The sequence below is a fragment of the Scardinius erythrophthalmus genome (genome assembly GCF_964197995.2).
Source record: "Scardinius erythrophthalmus genome assembly, chromosome: 24".
In the NCBI taxonomy this organism is placed as follows: Eukaryota; Metazoa; Chordata; class Actinopteri; order Cypriniformes; family Leuciscidae; genus Scardinius; species Scardinius erythrophthalmus.
In genome coordinates this window covers 4,761,796-4,777,078 of record NC_138244.1, presented here as the reverse complement: position 1 = coordinate 4,777,078, position 15,283 = coordinate 4,761,796, and the positions used below count along the sequence as shown (strand labels likewise).

Below are 15,283 nucleotides of genomic sequence, written 5' to 3'. Positions count from 1 at the left end.
CTCACACTCGCACACACACACGCACACACTGGCACACACACTCACTCACACTCGCACACACACACACACACTCGCACACACACACTCGCACGCACACACACACACACACACACACACACTCGCACACTCTCACACACACACACACACACACACACACACACACACACACACACACACTTACACACTCACACTCGCACACACACACACACACACACACACACACACACACTCGCGCACGCACACAAACACACACACACTCGCATGCACACACACACACACACACACACACACACACACACACACACACGTACACACACACACACACACACACACACACACTCGCACACTCACTCACACTCGCACACACAAACACTCACACACTCGCACGCACGCGCACACACACACACACACACACACACACACACACACACACACACGCACTCTCACACACACTTGCACACTCACTCACACACACTCCCACGCACACACTCACACAAACACACTCGCACACTCACTCACACTCACTCTCGCACACACACACTCGCACTCCCTCACACACACACACACACACACACACACACACACACACACACACACACACACACACACACTCACACACACTCACACTCGCACACTCACTCACACTCGCACACACACACACACACACTCACATTCGCGCACCCTGACACTCAGACACACTCACACACACACACACTGACACACACTCGCATGCACACACTCGCACAAACACACTCACACTCGCACACACACACTCGCACACTCACTCACACACTCACACACACACACACACACACTTGCACACTCACTCACACTCGTACACACACTTGCACACTCACTCACACTCGCACACACACTCACACTCGCACACACACACTTGCACACTCACTCACTCACACACACTCACTCACACACACACTCAAAATACATGGATTATATATATATACACTATATTTTATCATTCACTGCACAGCATATATTTCCAAAAATATTTGTTACAAATATGTTTTACATATTAGAATTTAAAGTAATCAGAAATAATGTATACAATATGCTTAAATGTTAATTATTATATCTGTCTGTCTATCTATCTGTCTGTCTGTCTGTCTGTCTGTCTGTCTGTCTGTCTGTCTGTCTGTCTGTCTGTCTGTCTGTCTGTCTGTCTGTCTGTCTATCTATCTATCTGTCTGTTTAACATTGTTAAAAAAATGTTTTTATCGATTTTAATTTGTAATATTCAGTTTATTAAAAAAACATAAAAAGCAACAAAAAAAATTTGATGGTACAATTATGGCTGATTAACACATCCAAAGTCTGTAAATATCCATTTCAAAAGTTCAACATCTGAATGTGTTTTCCGTGCATTACCTGCGATATATCAGATTCTATAATGGAAACAAGCCTAATTACTTTTAAAGAGAAGATCTCATAATATTACTGTCGCCAAACTGAAATAAAAATCCAATCAAATGTGCCGAAAACCCCCATCAATCTGCAGTCCGTCACTCCTTTCAGAGCGCAGAGCAAAAGCCATCCATCGTTCAGAGAAGAAATCCACATTAATGACATATAAACGTGCAAATGAGGGCCGACCTGTCGAGATCTCACTCAGCCCGGCTCGTAACTCACACCAAACCCGCCGCGAAAAGCTTAAACCAGGCAACAAAAACACTCTGCGGGGCCAACACACCACAGCACAATGTCATCACCATGACTCGACCTGAAATATCACACACACACACACACACACACACACACACACACACACACACACAATCCAACACAGCAGAACGACAGGGATTTGCGTTTCAGTCGAAAAGTGTTGTCTTTGTCATATATCACGCTGACTGGACGCCATTTGAAAGATAGCCCAGAATCCACTTTCCAGATTATACATTAAAGCTCCCTTTTTAATGCATACTTTTTATTTAATCCATCAATTAATAAAAATTAACCTGGTTTATTTTCATTCCCGGCTTGAAAGCCCATAAATGTGACCCAGTTTACGGCTTAATACTGTTCGGTATAAATAGATTCCACATGTGAAACACAATATCTGATGCCGAATAGCCGTCGTATAATGGAAATATAAACTGCCAAGTGTAATCTAACTGTCTTTTCTCTCAAACACAAGGAGTTATAATGGCTTCTGCAAAGCTGATGCCTTCAGCGCTTCCAAATCGGCATTTTCCACAGACGTTAAAGTGCGTTGATATCAAACTACGTATCTCGCCAAGTGTTCAGATTGATTCAGTCATTTGCACAAAATGCAAGTAACGAATCACCCAATCAGAAATATATGTGAATTGAGAAACAACAGTAAACAAAATGCACAAGTGTTTATTGAAAAAATGCTGATTTCGCATTTAAAGTGCCTCTATTATGCCGTTTTAAAGGTTCATAGTTTTCTTTTGGATCTCCTATAATAGGTTCACCCTTATCCAAGGTCAAAAAACACTTTCATTTTCTCCTAATATACATAGGCAGCATCAGCTCATTTCTCAGAGTCTGAAACGCTTCGTTCGAGGGTTCAGTCTCTCCAAACTCCTCCTTTCCGCGAGCATGCTCTTCTCTGATTGGTCAGATGCTCCAGATCTTTCTCAGCGCTTGATACACACTAGCCGCATTTCCATTTCCAATTTTAGGTTTGAAGGGTAATTTCCATTTCCCTTTTCAGATTTTAATTGTTTCTTTAAAGGGGGTATATGTAGTTTTCAGCGACCTCTAGCGTGATGTTTCAGATTGCAACCAATACGGTAACCGTGTGTCAGTAGACGAGGCGAGAGGCGAGAGCGCGCACGCAGGTCTCAGTCACGTCACTGGATTTCGCGGTAAATCCGACCCGGAGCCTTCACATAGAAATGGGAATACTTGCTTTCAGAGGTAATAGCAAAACCCGCCAAGAGGATCATTTTAATGTGAGATTACAACCCCTTCACACACAGGATTCATAAAAAAGGATTCATTTTAGTAGAAAAACTACACATAGCCCCTTTAAAGATGACGCAGTATGTTTGGACAGAAGGCGAGAGAGAGTTTTTTATTAAACTCATAAAAGACAAAAGTATCACTGGAATACTGGATTCTAAATGCCACAATTTATCAAGACCTTGAAGCAGAAATGAGAGAGAAACACCTCATATGAGCCGCTCACAAGCATAAGGGGTTTTCCTTGCCATTAATGCTTGGATAACACACACACGTCGCCTTCCATTAACAATAATGGCTAGTGTAACGGCTGCGATATACATAAACCTACCAACATTGCAATGATTTTCGGAATGATTATGGCGAGAGAAAAAAAATGACAAAAAGAAAAAGACGTTTTAGTCGCATACAGTAACATCGGTTAATGGAAACTGCATCATTTCGCAATAGTTTTTTATCGAAATTTAGAAAATATATCGTAAAAGTTTTGCGCAAATCTGTAATGGGAACACGGCTAGTGATACGAACAGTAATGATGGCGTCTCATCCTTTCGAAGTGCATCAAAACATCTCTACAACTACAGTGTTTAAAGGCGGGGCAAAGTAGATGTTGTTCTCAGGCAGCCAATGAAGACCAGAGGCTGGCATTATGCAAATTTGTTCCATTGTTACGTAGTAATGTAACAGTAAGTGAGACCATTCTTTCTTTATCTTCATCTTTAAAACTTTGCAGACCTTTTATATTCACAAACAGCTGTATTACACACTACATGAAAGGTAATATTCAAAAAGGCAATGTAATTAAAAACAAAGACAAATTCATAACTTTCAGCGGACAAATTTTTTGGGGGATTTTTTTTTTTTTAACGAATACTTCGAAAATAAACGAAAATTGTAAAATGCATGACTTGAATTAATCTGTGAATAGTTTTTTTAAATCGTTTTCGACTCATGCACCGACTGAACAAAGAGATTCACTAAAATCTACGCAAAAAAAAAAAAACTGGTGTAAAAACAATTTTCACTCAGAAATTGCTTGTAAATTTCGCAATTACAAAGACACGGAAAGTAACGCATCGAATTAAATGTGTAATTTTTAATTAGAAGGACTGAAATAGTAATTATGGTCTTGTAAAACGTTTCAAAAGTAAATTACTTACAAATACAATCACTTGAAATATGATTAAATTGCTTATAACTTTTGTTTTACCAAATTGATGTTGTGTGGTCAATGACACATGTTTAAGTTTAGAGTTAAGTTATAGCCTCACATCCAATCTGCCGTTTTCCTGTCAAATTCGTTTGCGCGTTATTCAAGAATGGTTTGATTTATCAAAATGCTTTTAATAACTTTGGTACCACTTTATTTTAGGGTTCAATTCTCGCTATTAACTATAGTCGCTTATTAGCATGCATATTACTAGGATATTGGCTGTTTATTAGTACTTATAAAGCACTTATTATTGCCTTATCCCTTAATCCTACCTAATACCTAAACTTAAACGCTACAAAACCTACCTTACTAACTATTAATAAGCAGTAAATTAGGAGTTTATTGAGGCAAAAGTAGTTAATAGTGAATATGTTCCCCTTGCAAAAGTGTTACCATAACTTTTTGCCAGCATGGTCTGAAGATGATGTGAGCCAATTTTGGTGAAAATCGGATGAAATGTCTAGGATTTAAAATTCAAAATGTCGGAAAACTTTTCATGATTCGAATCGTGTATGAGTTGAATCGCCTTGAACCAAGGGAAGAAATTTTGTTTCTAGCCCCTAACAAAAGTTATTAGCATTAATGGAAGTGCAAATCTGGACAGTGTGGTGGCGCTAAAGAGATTGAGTTAGAGACTCAGAATTTGCTCTGGTTAATGTTCAGACGGTCCTCTATCTGTGTGCCAAATTTCATCGTTTTCCCTCATATGGCTCTATAGGGCTGCCATAGACTTCAAGAGCGGAGGAAGAAGAAAACGAACAGATTGTAAAGATTCCAACGGAACTGAAGGTTCTATATATGATGCGCCTGACAGAACCCTTGAAGATTCCACATAGAACCTTCTGAGAGTGTAGAAACTTGCTAGAAAAGTACAATCAATTGTAAAAAGTGCTGAATTCAGCAAAGCTCCAAATGAAAGCCATTCGCTTACAACACACCTCCGCTGAAACCGGGCCGTAACGGTTGAATCTGGGCCGCGCTCCATCCAAACTCCCTCTGGCAGAATCATTAGCTTATGGAAGCGGCACAGAGAAAAGTCCTCGGCCAATAGCTCAGCTTTCATTTCAAAGCCCTGTCTTTAGTGGCTTTTTCCTGATTTAACTTTCTTCTGGCCCATTAAAAGCGTTCATAAAATTAGGTTAGCAAGTGTTTTTGCCATTAGCAGTTAGCTTATAAATAGAAATCTGAACTGCTGGACGGGTTTGGGATTGAAGCTAACCGCTAATAATGTGGCACTATGGGAGGAATAGACAGTCTCTAAATGATCCCGGAGAAAAATAAAATATCTGTAGTGATTAAAATGACATAAAGCAGAGACTGTAGCATGAAATTAGCCGCTCTATTTTAGCAGAGAGGGCATTAATGTGCTCTACATCGGGCCTTTGAGGTTACATGGCGTTTTTAGCTGCTAGCAGACGGTACTCGTTTGTCATTCGTAATGCACGCGTGTACATAAACAGATACATCATTCTTAGTAAGCAGAGTGAGATATGCAGACTATCAAAATGAACATTTATATTCTTATCCCAAGATATAATAGCTTTTAATCCATGCTTTTATGCAACCTTCACAGAGACAGGACACAGTTTTTTAGCGTTTCGAGTGATCTTAAGTTGACATGTCACATTAAATCTGGAGAATGCATTTTGATTCATTGCATTGCATCTAGCCGTTTTGAGTGCAAGAAATGGTTACGTGTCATGAATGAATGGCTCCTTATGGAGAACAGCAATGCTAAAGCTAGGCGGGCTAAAGAGAATTTGCACACAACTGGAAAACAAGAACAAAGAGAATGCTAAAATATTAAAAAGTAAGTAACTTTTCACAAAACAAAATGAGGGTTCATTGATTTCACGTTTAGTTAAAAACAAGGCTGGCGATGAAGCTAATGCAACAAACTCACAACTTCCAGTGATCAAAAAGAGTCACTATTTGAGGGGGAAAATTTGATTTATCTGATAAAAATTGCAAATGTGATTTAAAATGGAATTTAAAAATGTAATTTTTCGTAGGGGAGCACAATTTTTGTGTAATTTTAATGTAATTTAATGTAACAACTTTTATGTAATATTTATAAAATCTTACATATCAATATGGCTGTACAATTATTAATAATAATAATACAATATACTTAAAGACCTAATAAAAACAATTAAAAATAGACATATTGTAATATTTCAGTGACAAATTCTAAAAAAAATATTATAATATTTTTATTTTACAACTGTAAAATTACAACATTAATATTCATAGCCGTCTTAGGGGGGGAAAGGGATTTTTCAGATAAAAATTGCAACTGTGATTTTCAAATGAACAAATGAAGTTTTGTACGAGTTTAACAATAACGATTGTGTTTATATATTATTATGGCTCTAAAATATAATAATAATAATAATAATAATACCAAAAACATATCTAAATAAAGAGCTAAATGAAAAAATATAAACTTCATAAACAAAAACAAAAAAATGACTTTTATTATATAATATTTAACTGAAAAATAATAAAATTGAGTATGAACAATAATAATAATAATAATTTTATTACTGTACTAATATGTCTTAATGTCTTCATTTTCAAAAGTTAAACCATCAAACTGCTCACAGTGCCGTGTCACATTTTGAAACATTCAGCACATGTATATATTATTCAATATATATTTCGTTTTTAATCACGCAGCCCTAGAGTCAAGTGAGACATTTTGCATTACATTAACATTCATGCATTTGGCAGATGCTTTTATCCAAAGCCACTTGTGTTCAAGATAGGCCTATATTGGTTATCAGTTCATGCATTCCTTGGGAATCGAACCCATGACTGAAACTGAACCTTATTTTTCAACCACTGGAACAGACAAAAATGCCTATATTCAATCTGGATCCACAATGGTGCCTTGTATGAAGTAGTCAGAGATGCATCACTAGCACACCAATCAAAATATCCATTACCATCCGCACCCAGTCCCAAGCCAGCCAATGGGAAATCTGCACGCCGGTTCCACCTCTTCCCTGAGCTGATCACAGGCTCGAGGAACGCCAACAGCAGGTCATTTATTCTCATTAGGCCGTTTGCCATTCCCGAGTCGGCCCTAACTCAGCCAGCTGTACCTGAGACTGCTGCTCTTCAATCAAAACCAACGGCCGACTCTAGACTTCAACCACTGGGGAAGCCATCAGTGCGGCGACGAGGAAGAGCTCGACTCACGTTCGGTTACAAAACAGCCCGACGGATGTTTAATATGGCCAAGCGTGACTCAAGCGAAGCTGCTTAACTGTTGTCTTTGGCCGTCCAGCTTGGTTCTTTTTCTAGTAACGGCTAAAGTTTCACGCTTTAGAGCTGTAACAACATGGTACGAATATTTTAAGACTTTGTTTTGGGAGTTCAAGCTTAAACGCCTGGCTTCATCAGATGCGTGTGTCCACACACACACAAATCACAGATCGAGTAAACAGAGATTTTGGATGTTTTCTGGAGGCCTGACTGTAATATCTACCATTTTTGTATAACAAACACACTTGTTTTCTTGGCGGAAGACATCAGTGCAGTTTTGCATGTTCATTTCATTGGTTTAAAGACGTATAGACACTAAAATATGCAATATAAGAATACTGATAACATGGACGAACATATTACTGGATGAATACTCAAACCACGGCTCTCATTTATCAGTAAATCATGGAGAAACTTTGTCAGAGAAAGACCTTTGAATAGCAAATGCATTATACAGTGAGCTTTACTGTTTTATGGATGAATTTAACATTAAAACTCAACAATAAGCAAAATACTGCAGACAAAAACACTCGAAATGCACGTCTAGAAATCCCAAATATACCATTTTTTTTCATATAATGAATCTAATTTATTATAAAAACAATCAAATCAGACAATGAATCCATGAATATTCATATAATGAATATATATATGAATATAACCATTTGTCTCATTATGTCAACGAACTATTATTTTTTATATTTTCAGTTATGCGGTGGTAAATTTGATTAGGTTTCTCTTTTATACGTTTTAGTACTTCAGCTTGACCTTATTTTAAGTTAGTTGCCAATGCAACATTTCTAATACAATTATTTTATTTAAAATATGCATTTATTATATGATTTTTAATAGTTTCATTTAACAGTAACACTGCCATTTCTTGTTGCTAAGTATAAGAGTTTACACTGATATTGTACATTTAAGTCTCTGTCCAAACGTAGAAGCACACTGTACCGCTATGAATACTAATAAGATCACAGTGTAAATTCACTTTGTAGGGGGCGTAAAGCACAGAGAAAGGACCTCTTCAAACTCTCAGACCCATCAATGAGGTCTAAATCACTTCGGGACGGAGTTCTGACCCAATTCACAACCGAACAGGAAGAAATGGCAGAATCCTAACAAGATTTCGCTTTCAAGACGCGGCGAAGGCAGGAACTAGCTTTCGCTCGCTGTATCTTTAAAGGACTTGAAGTTTTCTTGGCAGCTCAGGGAAGAACTGCAAGTTCAGCCAAAATAGACAATAAAGCAAAGGGGAGGAACATGCCAAAATGAAGGGGGCAACTAGTTCCAGGGGTTCATTTTTCCTTCATGATTCACGCTGGAAAAGAAAGCACTTCCCTGTCCTCAAATGAACCCTCGCGCGCTCACAGAACTAGGTCATCGTGCAGACGCCTGAAGAGACGCGCGAGTATGGCAAGCCGGTTGGACGTTTATTCCTTCCCAGGATATCAACGACTTCATTTTCGCTAGTTAAAATGCTGATTCTTGATGGCCTTTCAGAAATACACTTTTCCTCATTTTTGATATCAATAATTGTGGGTTACTAGTCAAATGTCTGCTCTTGATATCAACAATTGAATTGCTACTATTGAAAAAATAGTGTGTGACATGAATGTGATTATTATGGCAAGCCATTTTGACTTTTAATCATTCGAGGATATGAATTTGTGATTTTAACAATTACATTTTCATTTGTTAAAATGCTGATTTTTGATATCAGGAATTATATCTCTACCAGTAACAATGTTAAATCTTGATATCAACAATGACGTCATCTCTCGCCGAAATATGTATTCTTGATATCCGGAATTACATTTCAACTAGTAAAAATGATAATTCTTGATATCTGTAATTGTATTTTCACTAGTTAAATGTCAGCCATTGAAATTAAATTGCGGATATCAAGAAATGATTTCTTGTTGAATTTCAATTTCAGTAAAAATAAAAAAGTAAAGTAAATATCATAATTGTTGATATCAATAATTACGTGGTTACTAGTGCAAATGTCTGTTCTTGATATCAACCATTCAAATTCACATACACTGATAAAAATGATTTTGAGGTGAAGTAAATACTACAGATAATTTTTTTAAATTTCTACATGAAAAAGTTAATTCAGGCAAGAATTAAAAAAAAATTAAGTAAATTCTATATTAGTACACAGTTCAAGTGTGTAGAAATTAAAGCGTAAATATCAACGCTATAAAAATTAAGCAAAATGTATTTTCTGATACTGGTGTTCCCATCATGCACTGGGCCTTGAATAATTAATGAGGTTGATTTTTCACTGTTTTCCAGCTGTATTTACAGTGTTTTATCATTGCTTTTGTTGTTAGGATTAGTAACTTGCCATTTTGTGACATTTGGTGTTCATTTTCTACTCAAAATGACACAAACACAAAAACGATCCATCAAATGTTACCGTCATTGTTTATTGTCTACCAAGTATTGAGGTGTGTTACTTCTGATGTAGATATTGTATTAATTAATTGGATGTTTCTAAGTAAAGCATATACTTTAAAAGTGTGGTTTAATTCAATGTTACATTGTTTGAGTGAAATGTATAGCAAAGGAAACTTCAACTAAATAGATATTACTCAACCTTTTACTAGTCAAGTTAAAATTACTTATTTTCTTTGTTGTGTTAACTTAATTTAGTTAAGTAGACTTGACTTAATTCCATACGTCAAATTTACTTTAAAAATATGTGCAAAAACTTGCCAAAGAAAAATTAAGTAAATTTTACTTCGTTTTTTTTCTCAGTGTAGGCCTATCAGAAATACACTACTTACTAGTAAAAATCATAATAGTTGATATCAATAATTACGTGGTTACTAGTCAAATGTCTGTTCTTGATATCAACAATTGAATTGCTAGTAAAAATTATATCAATAATTTAATTGTGACAAGTGAAAATGTTAATTTCTGATGTCATGAATGTGATTATGGCAAGCCATTTTGACTTTTAATCATTTGAGGATATGAATTTGTGATATCAACAATTACAATTTCATTACTTAAAATGGTGATTCTTGATATCATGAATTAGATTTCTTCTAGTAAAACTTTTAACTATTGATATCAACATTGAGGTCATCACTCGCAGAAGAATGAATATCAGGAATTCAGTTTCAACTAGTAAAAATTATAACTCTTGATATCTGTAAATGTAATTTCACTAGTTAAATGTCACCATCTGTCATTCAAATTCAATAGTTGATATCAAGAATTGATTTCTTACTAGTTGAAATTCCAATTTCACATATCAGAAATACAATTCTCACTAGTAAACATATTTGATATAATTACATGGTACTAGTGCACACGTCTGTTCTTGATATCAACAATTGAAATTGAATGGCAGCCTATGGTGACATTTTAACTATTACAGATATCAAGAGTTCAAATTTTTACTAGTAGAAATCAAATTTCTGATATCAAGAATTAGCATTTTAACTGTGAAACTTGAATTGCTGATTCATCAAGGAATGAATAAAAGTCAAAACGGCTTGCCATAGCGAGAGAGTTAAACAAAGCATGACACAGTGGCACACACAGACACTCAGAGTCCATCTCTCCCCTGTAACTCTGTGCATGTGCGACCATGCAAACACTCACATCTGCGCCTCAATCCACTGTATTCAACAGCGTAACTCCTTCACTGCACTCCAGCTCTCCTCAGGTTCTTCTATGACTGATTATGTGCTTTGTAGGAGAATTAAATTGCAGTGTTTTTGGACACAGTAGAGTTGCCAGTCGCATTTTGATCGCTCACTGCGGGCATTACGGCACTATTTCTGTAAAGATCATTTGAAACATTATGCATTGTGAAAAAAAGGATAAGATAATATTTTTATCTTGTTCTTCAGTAAAAGAAGTTACTGCCTTAAATTTTTTAAGTACAGTCAACTTGGATGTTTAAGTCATTTCAACTTAAATTACATTAAACTGACTTAAAAAATTTGTTGAATCTTGCATAACATAAAAAGATGAGTTAAAGCAATGTAAAAAAAATGAGCATTCTTAAATCAAGATACATTTACTTGAGAAGCAAAATTGTTTAGTCTTGTTTTCTCTTTGCAATTAAGCGAGTTTATCCTTAAAAGTTTATTTTTCTGACCCCATTTGCAGACGTGTTTTAGATTACTCATAAACTGTAATCCATTACAGAATAAAATTCCAAGTTAGTAACGTAATCCATTACTTTACAATGTAATCTGACTTCTTTTAGATTACTTTTGACCTCACACTGTATACAATTATATGATCAATAAGTTATGACACCATATGTTTTTACATTGCTTTAACTCATCAAAATAAGTTAAGCAATTTTCAATCTTTTATTATAAAGTTATACAAGATTCAGCTTCAGCAGTTTAATGTGATTTAAGTTGAAATGACTTAAACATCCAAGTTGAATATACTTAAACATTTAAGGCAGCAATTTTTTTTACAGTGTACTTTTGCCCTTAACTTGTTTATCACATATATTTGAATAGGATAATCTTGTACTAGTGATGTAAAAAAAAAAGATATATATATATATATATATATAATATTTTTTATTTATTTTTTTTTTTTTTTTATATGTCATCAACACAAAACTATTACATTACATCAGGGTTTCTCAAACTGGGGTTTGTGAAGGAACTGCAGGTTGATGAAAAGGTAGTGATTAATTAAACCGTAAAATTTTTACATTTTAAAATAAAATATTGTATTTGATATGCTGTGTGGCCTCTGACTAAAAAGTACATAATAAATAAGAATTAGTGAGAATCAATAAATTATAACTAATTTACTGCCATTTTGTGAATATTAATGTAATCAATAAAAATGTAACTGATTTGAGTATTTTAAAAACAATATAATCTACAAGTATATAATTTTTTTTAAATGTATTAACTTAATTTAGATTACACCTAATCAGTTAATACCCAGCACTGCATGCTTTATTGTTTTAAGCACTTTAAGTCACTTAATTTGGCATTTTTCAGAAAAAAAATAGTTCTTATCTTGTCAATTTGCTTATCTCAATACAATATTTAAGAATATTTAGGTATTTTTACTGCAAAAACAAGAAAAAACACTGACCTTGTGAGCTTTTGTGGATCATTAAAATGATGAATTACGGCGTGCAAAACGTTTTTAAATGCATCCCGGACGTGAAATTAAAAGATTTAGAGCTGTTTATGACTCTTTGGAAATGATTATATGGCAAATTATAAATTAGTAGGCTACTTTACCACCAATGCACGATCACTGAGTTCTCTACAGCCGCGAGGACCGAAGCCAGTTCCCCAAAATGCTTTAGTGATGCACTAATGAAGCTTTTACAGCAGCAATATGGCACCAGACTCAAACCACAGTGACTAAGACGATATATAGATGAGTCAAGCGTGCTGCCAAAACCACCAAACCACAGTCACAAACCACAAAACTATCACTTTGACTCGAGTCACTTTCAATAACTGCCTGGCGAGCAAAGCTGTAGCATCTGGCAGAGAACAAGAGATGCTTAGATTCATCAAACTACATGAGAAAGCACATTCCACATGCAACTAAAACCATACTGTACACAAGCTGCACAAATCATCATGGTTTTAATATCGTACAGTGATGCTTTACCAATCACATTTCAAATATGGAATAAAATAATGACGTGACCACTGCACTACTTCCAAATTTGTGTGAATTTCACAGTATGGTATTTAATATGACATGATTTTTTTACGCAATGTAAACTTTTGAATTATTTTAATGTGCATATTAAGCTTTTCATTTTTCCTTACAAAGAAAAAAGGTAAGGTGATTTAAAAGGGCATATTAAATACCATATAGCTGTGCAGTTATGAGCAGAATAAGTTATTTTACAAAAAAAACAAGGTTTTATTTTGCGTTTTACTGTTGTAGAAACTTAGAGACCTACAAGTGTTTATGTTGTTTATGCACACAAAATATTAACCTACATATACCTAAAATTATTCTGCCAATCTGCCGTGACAGCTCGCTTAAAAAAACACTGTCTGTGCGATTACGATTTACAATATGCACAGTTATGTCAATTTGAATTTATTATATTTAAATTTCATGCATCACATGGACAAAAGCAATCTGTCAGTAGTAGTCTACAGGTATTAAAATGAAGTTTCATAATCTTGCACGGTTAAAACTCACTGACCACATTACAGGCCTTCACAATATTTGCATTAGGCTACACACGCAAAGTTTCTATTAATTATAGCAAATGTACATGTTTCCATTACCTTAGAAAATCCTATAAGATTGTCTACAGGAATCATACTTTGGAAGCATTCCTGAAATGTGATCAAATAAGAATCAATAAAAATGTATTTTCATGTTTGATGCTCCAGCATTTTTATCCTATTGCGAATCATTAGTCTTATTGGGAAATTGTTCAAAAAGCTGTTCTAAATCCAGTAGGAATCACGATATTTTTAATGAGGTATTAAACTACACCAGGTACACTCACCTTAAAATCATCAGGAGATCAGTTCAGATGTGATGACAGAGCATTTCTGTTCGGTGTTTGAGACTTTGAGCTCCGGCTACATTCTCTAAAGCAGTTCCTTCAGGGTTCCAGTGAACTTCAGGACGTCCTGATGGAGGATTATTGTTATGTGGGACACTGAGAGACCCGAATCCCCTTGTAACGCCATGCGCGCGCTTGATCGATCGCATCTGTGTCGTGCGTGTTTGCGCGCCGCGACGCGTCTTTGATCACGCGCAGTTACGCATCAGACGCTCGGCTTTCCACCATTTTAATTACACATGTAAAGAGGGAAAGTAACTTACTGTAAGTGTCAGCTCACCGACTGGAATCTCGGAGTGTAAATTAAGATTGTGTGCGGAACGTTATTGGGAACGAAGGACATTTGCATGTGTGTCTGTTTGCTCCATCAACGCCCATGTGCACGCGCCTGCCGAGGGAAAATGTTCAAGCATTATTTCGGTGAGCAAGCATGTATATACATAAACTGTGAGGAAATTTGTATGTTGCATCAGGAAGAGAGAATAATAAATCACTTTAAAGAAACTTGATGATTTCAAACCCACCTGCATCTCTCCGACTAAAGGCTGTTACTGACCGCATGGAATATTGGGTAACGTTAAAAAAAAAAAAAACTAATTTGAAAACATTATTGAAGCTTCATTAAGATTAAACCATATATGACAGTTTATGACCATGTCTAAGTTCAATGGCATTTTTTTAATTCTGTGACTGTATAACTATATGAACTATGAACTACGCATAAATTACCGAATGCGATGATGTTTAATATGTAAGTATTTGTACACTGTTTATAAGTACAGTATAAAGTCAAAATATGCAATCTATGGTATTTTACATTAGTATAAACTAGTCAGAATAAATATGACTGATTTTGACCTTTATAAAACTATATACATATGCTATGTTGAATAACACTAAACACACACATATTAAATATAAAGTAACAGATGTAAAAAGCAAACAAAATGTATACATGCATATATATATATATATATATATGCATACATATACATACATTATATATATATAATATTTTATGAAATATAAAGTAATTTAAAATGTAAAAAAGCACAATATATATATACAATATATAACCTTCTCCTGGATTTTATATTGTTTTTCATTGAGTTCCAGTTTCTAAGAATTTACTGATTCAAACTTTGACTTTTTTATATCATGCATCTATTTATTGATTCCATCTGAATGTTACTGATCATTTCAGTGTCATGTTGACCTGTGTTTCCAGCGGATGACACACACACACACACACACACACACACACACACACACACACACACACACAGGTGTAGGCTCTG

The 15,283-nt window shown here is 35.3% G+C and overlaps 1 protein-coding gene across 1 annotated transcript in view; it reads right to left on the bottom strand.

Annotated features, from left to right (window-relative positions):
• LOC308685109 (uncharacterized protein) overlaps window positions 1–14,189 on the bottom strand; it is a 54,089-nt gene extending 39,900 nt beyond the window's left edge. The window contains exon 1 of the mRNA XM_081356645.1: window positions 13,926–14,189. The gene's annotated coding sequence lies outside the window, so the exon portion shown is untranslated. The remainder of the gene's footprint in view (window positions 1–13,925) is intronic.
• Window positions 14,190–15,283: the final 1,094 nt, after the last annotated feature.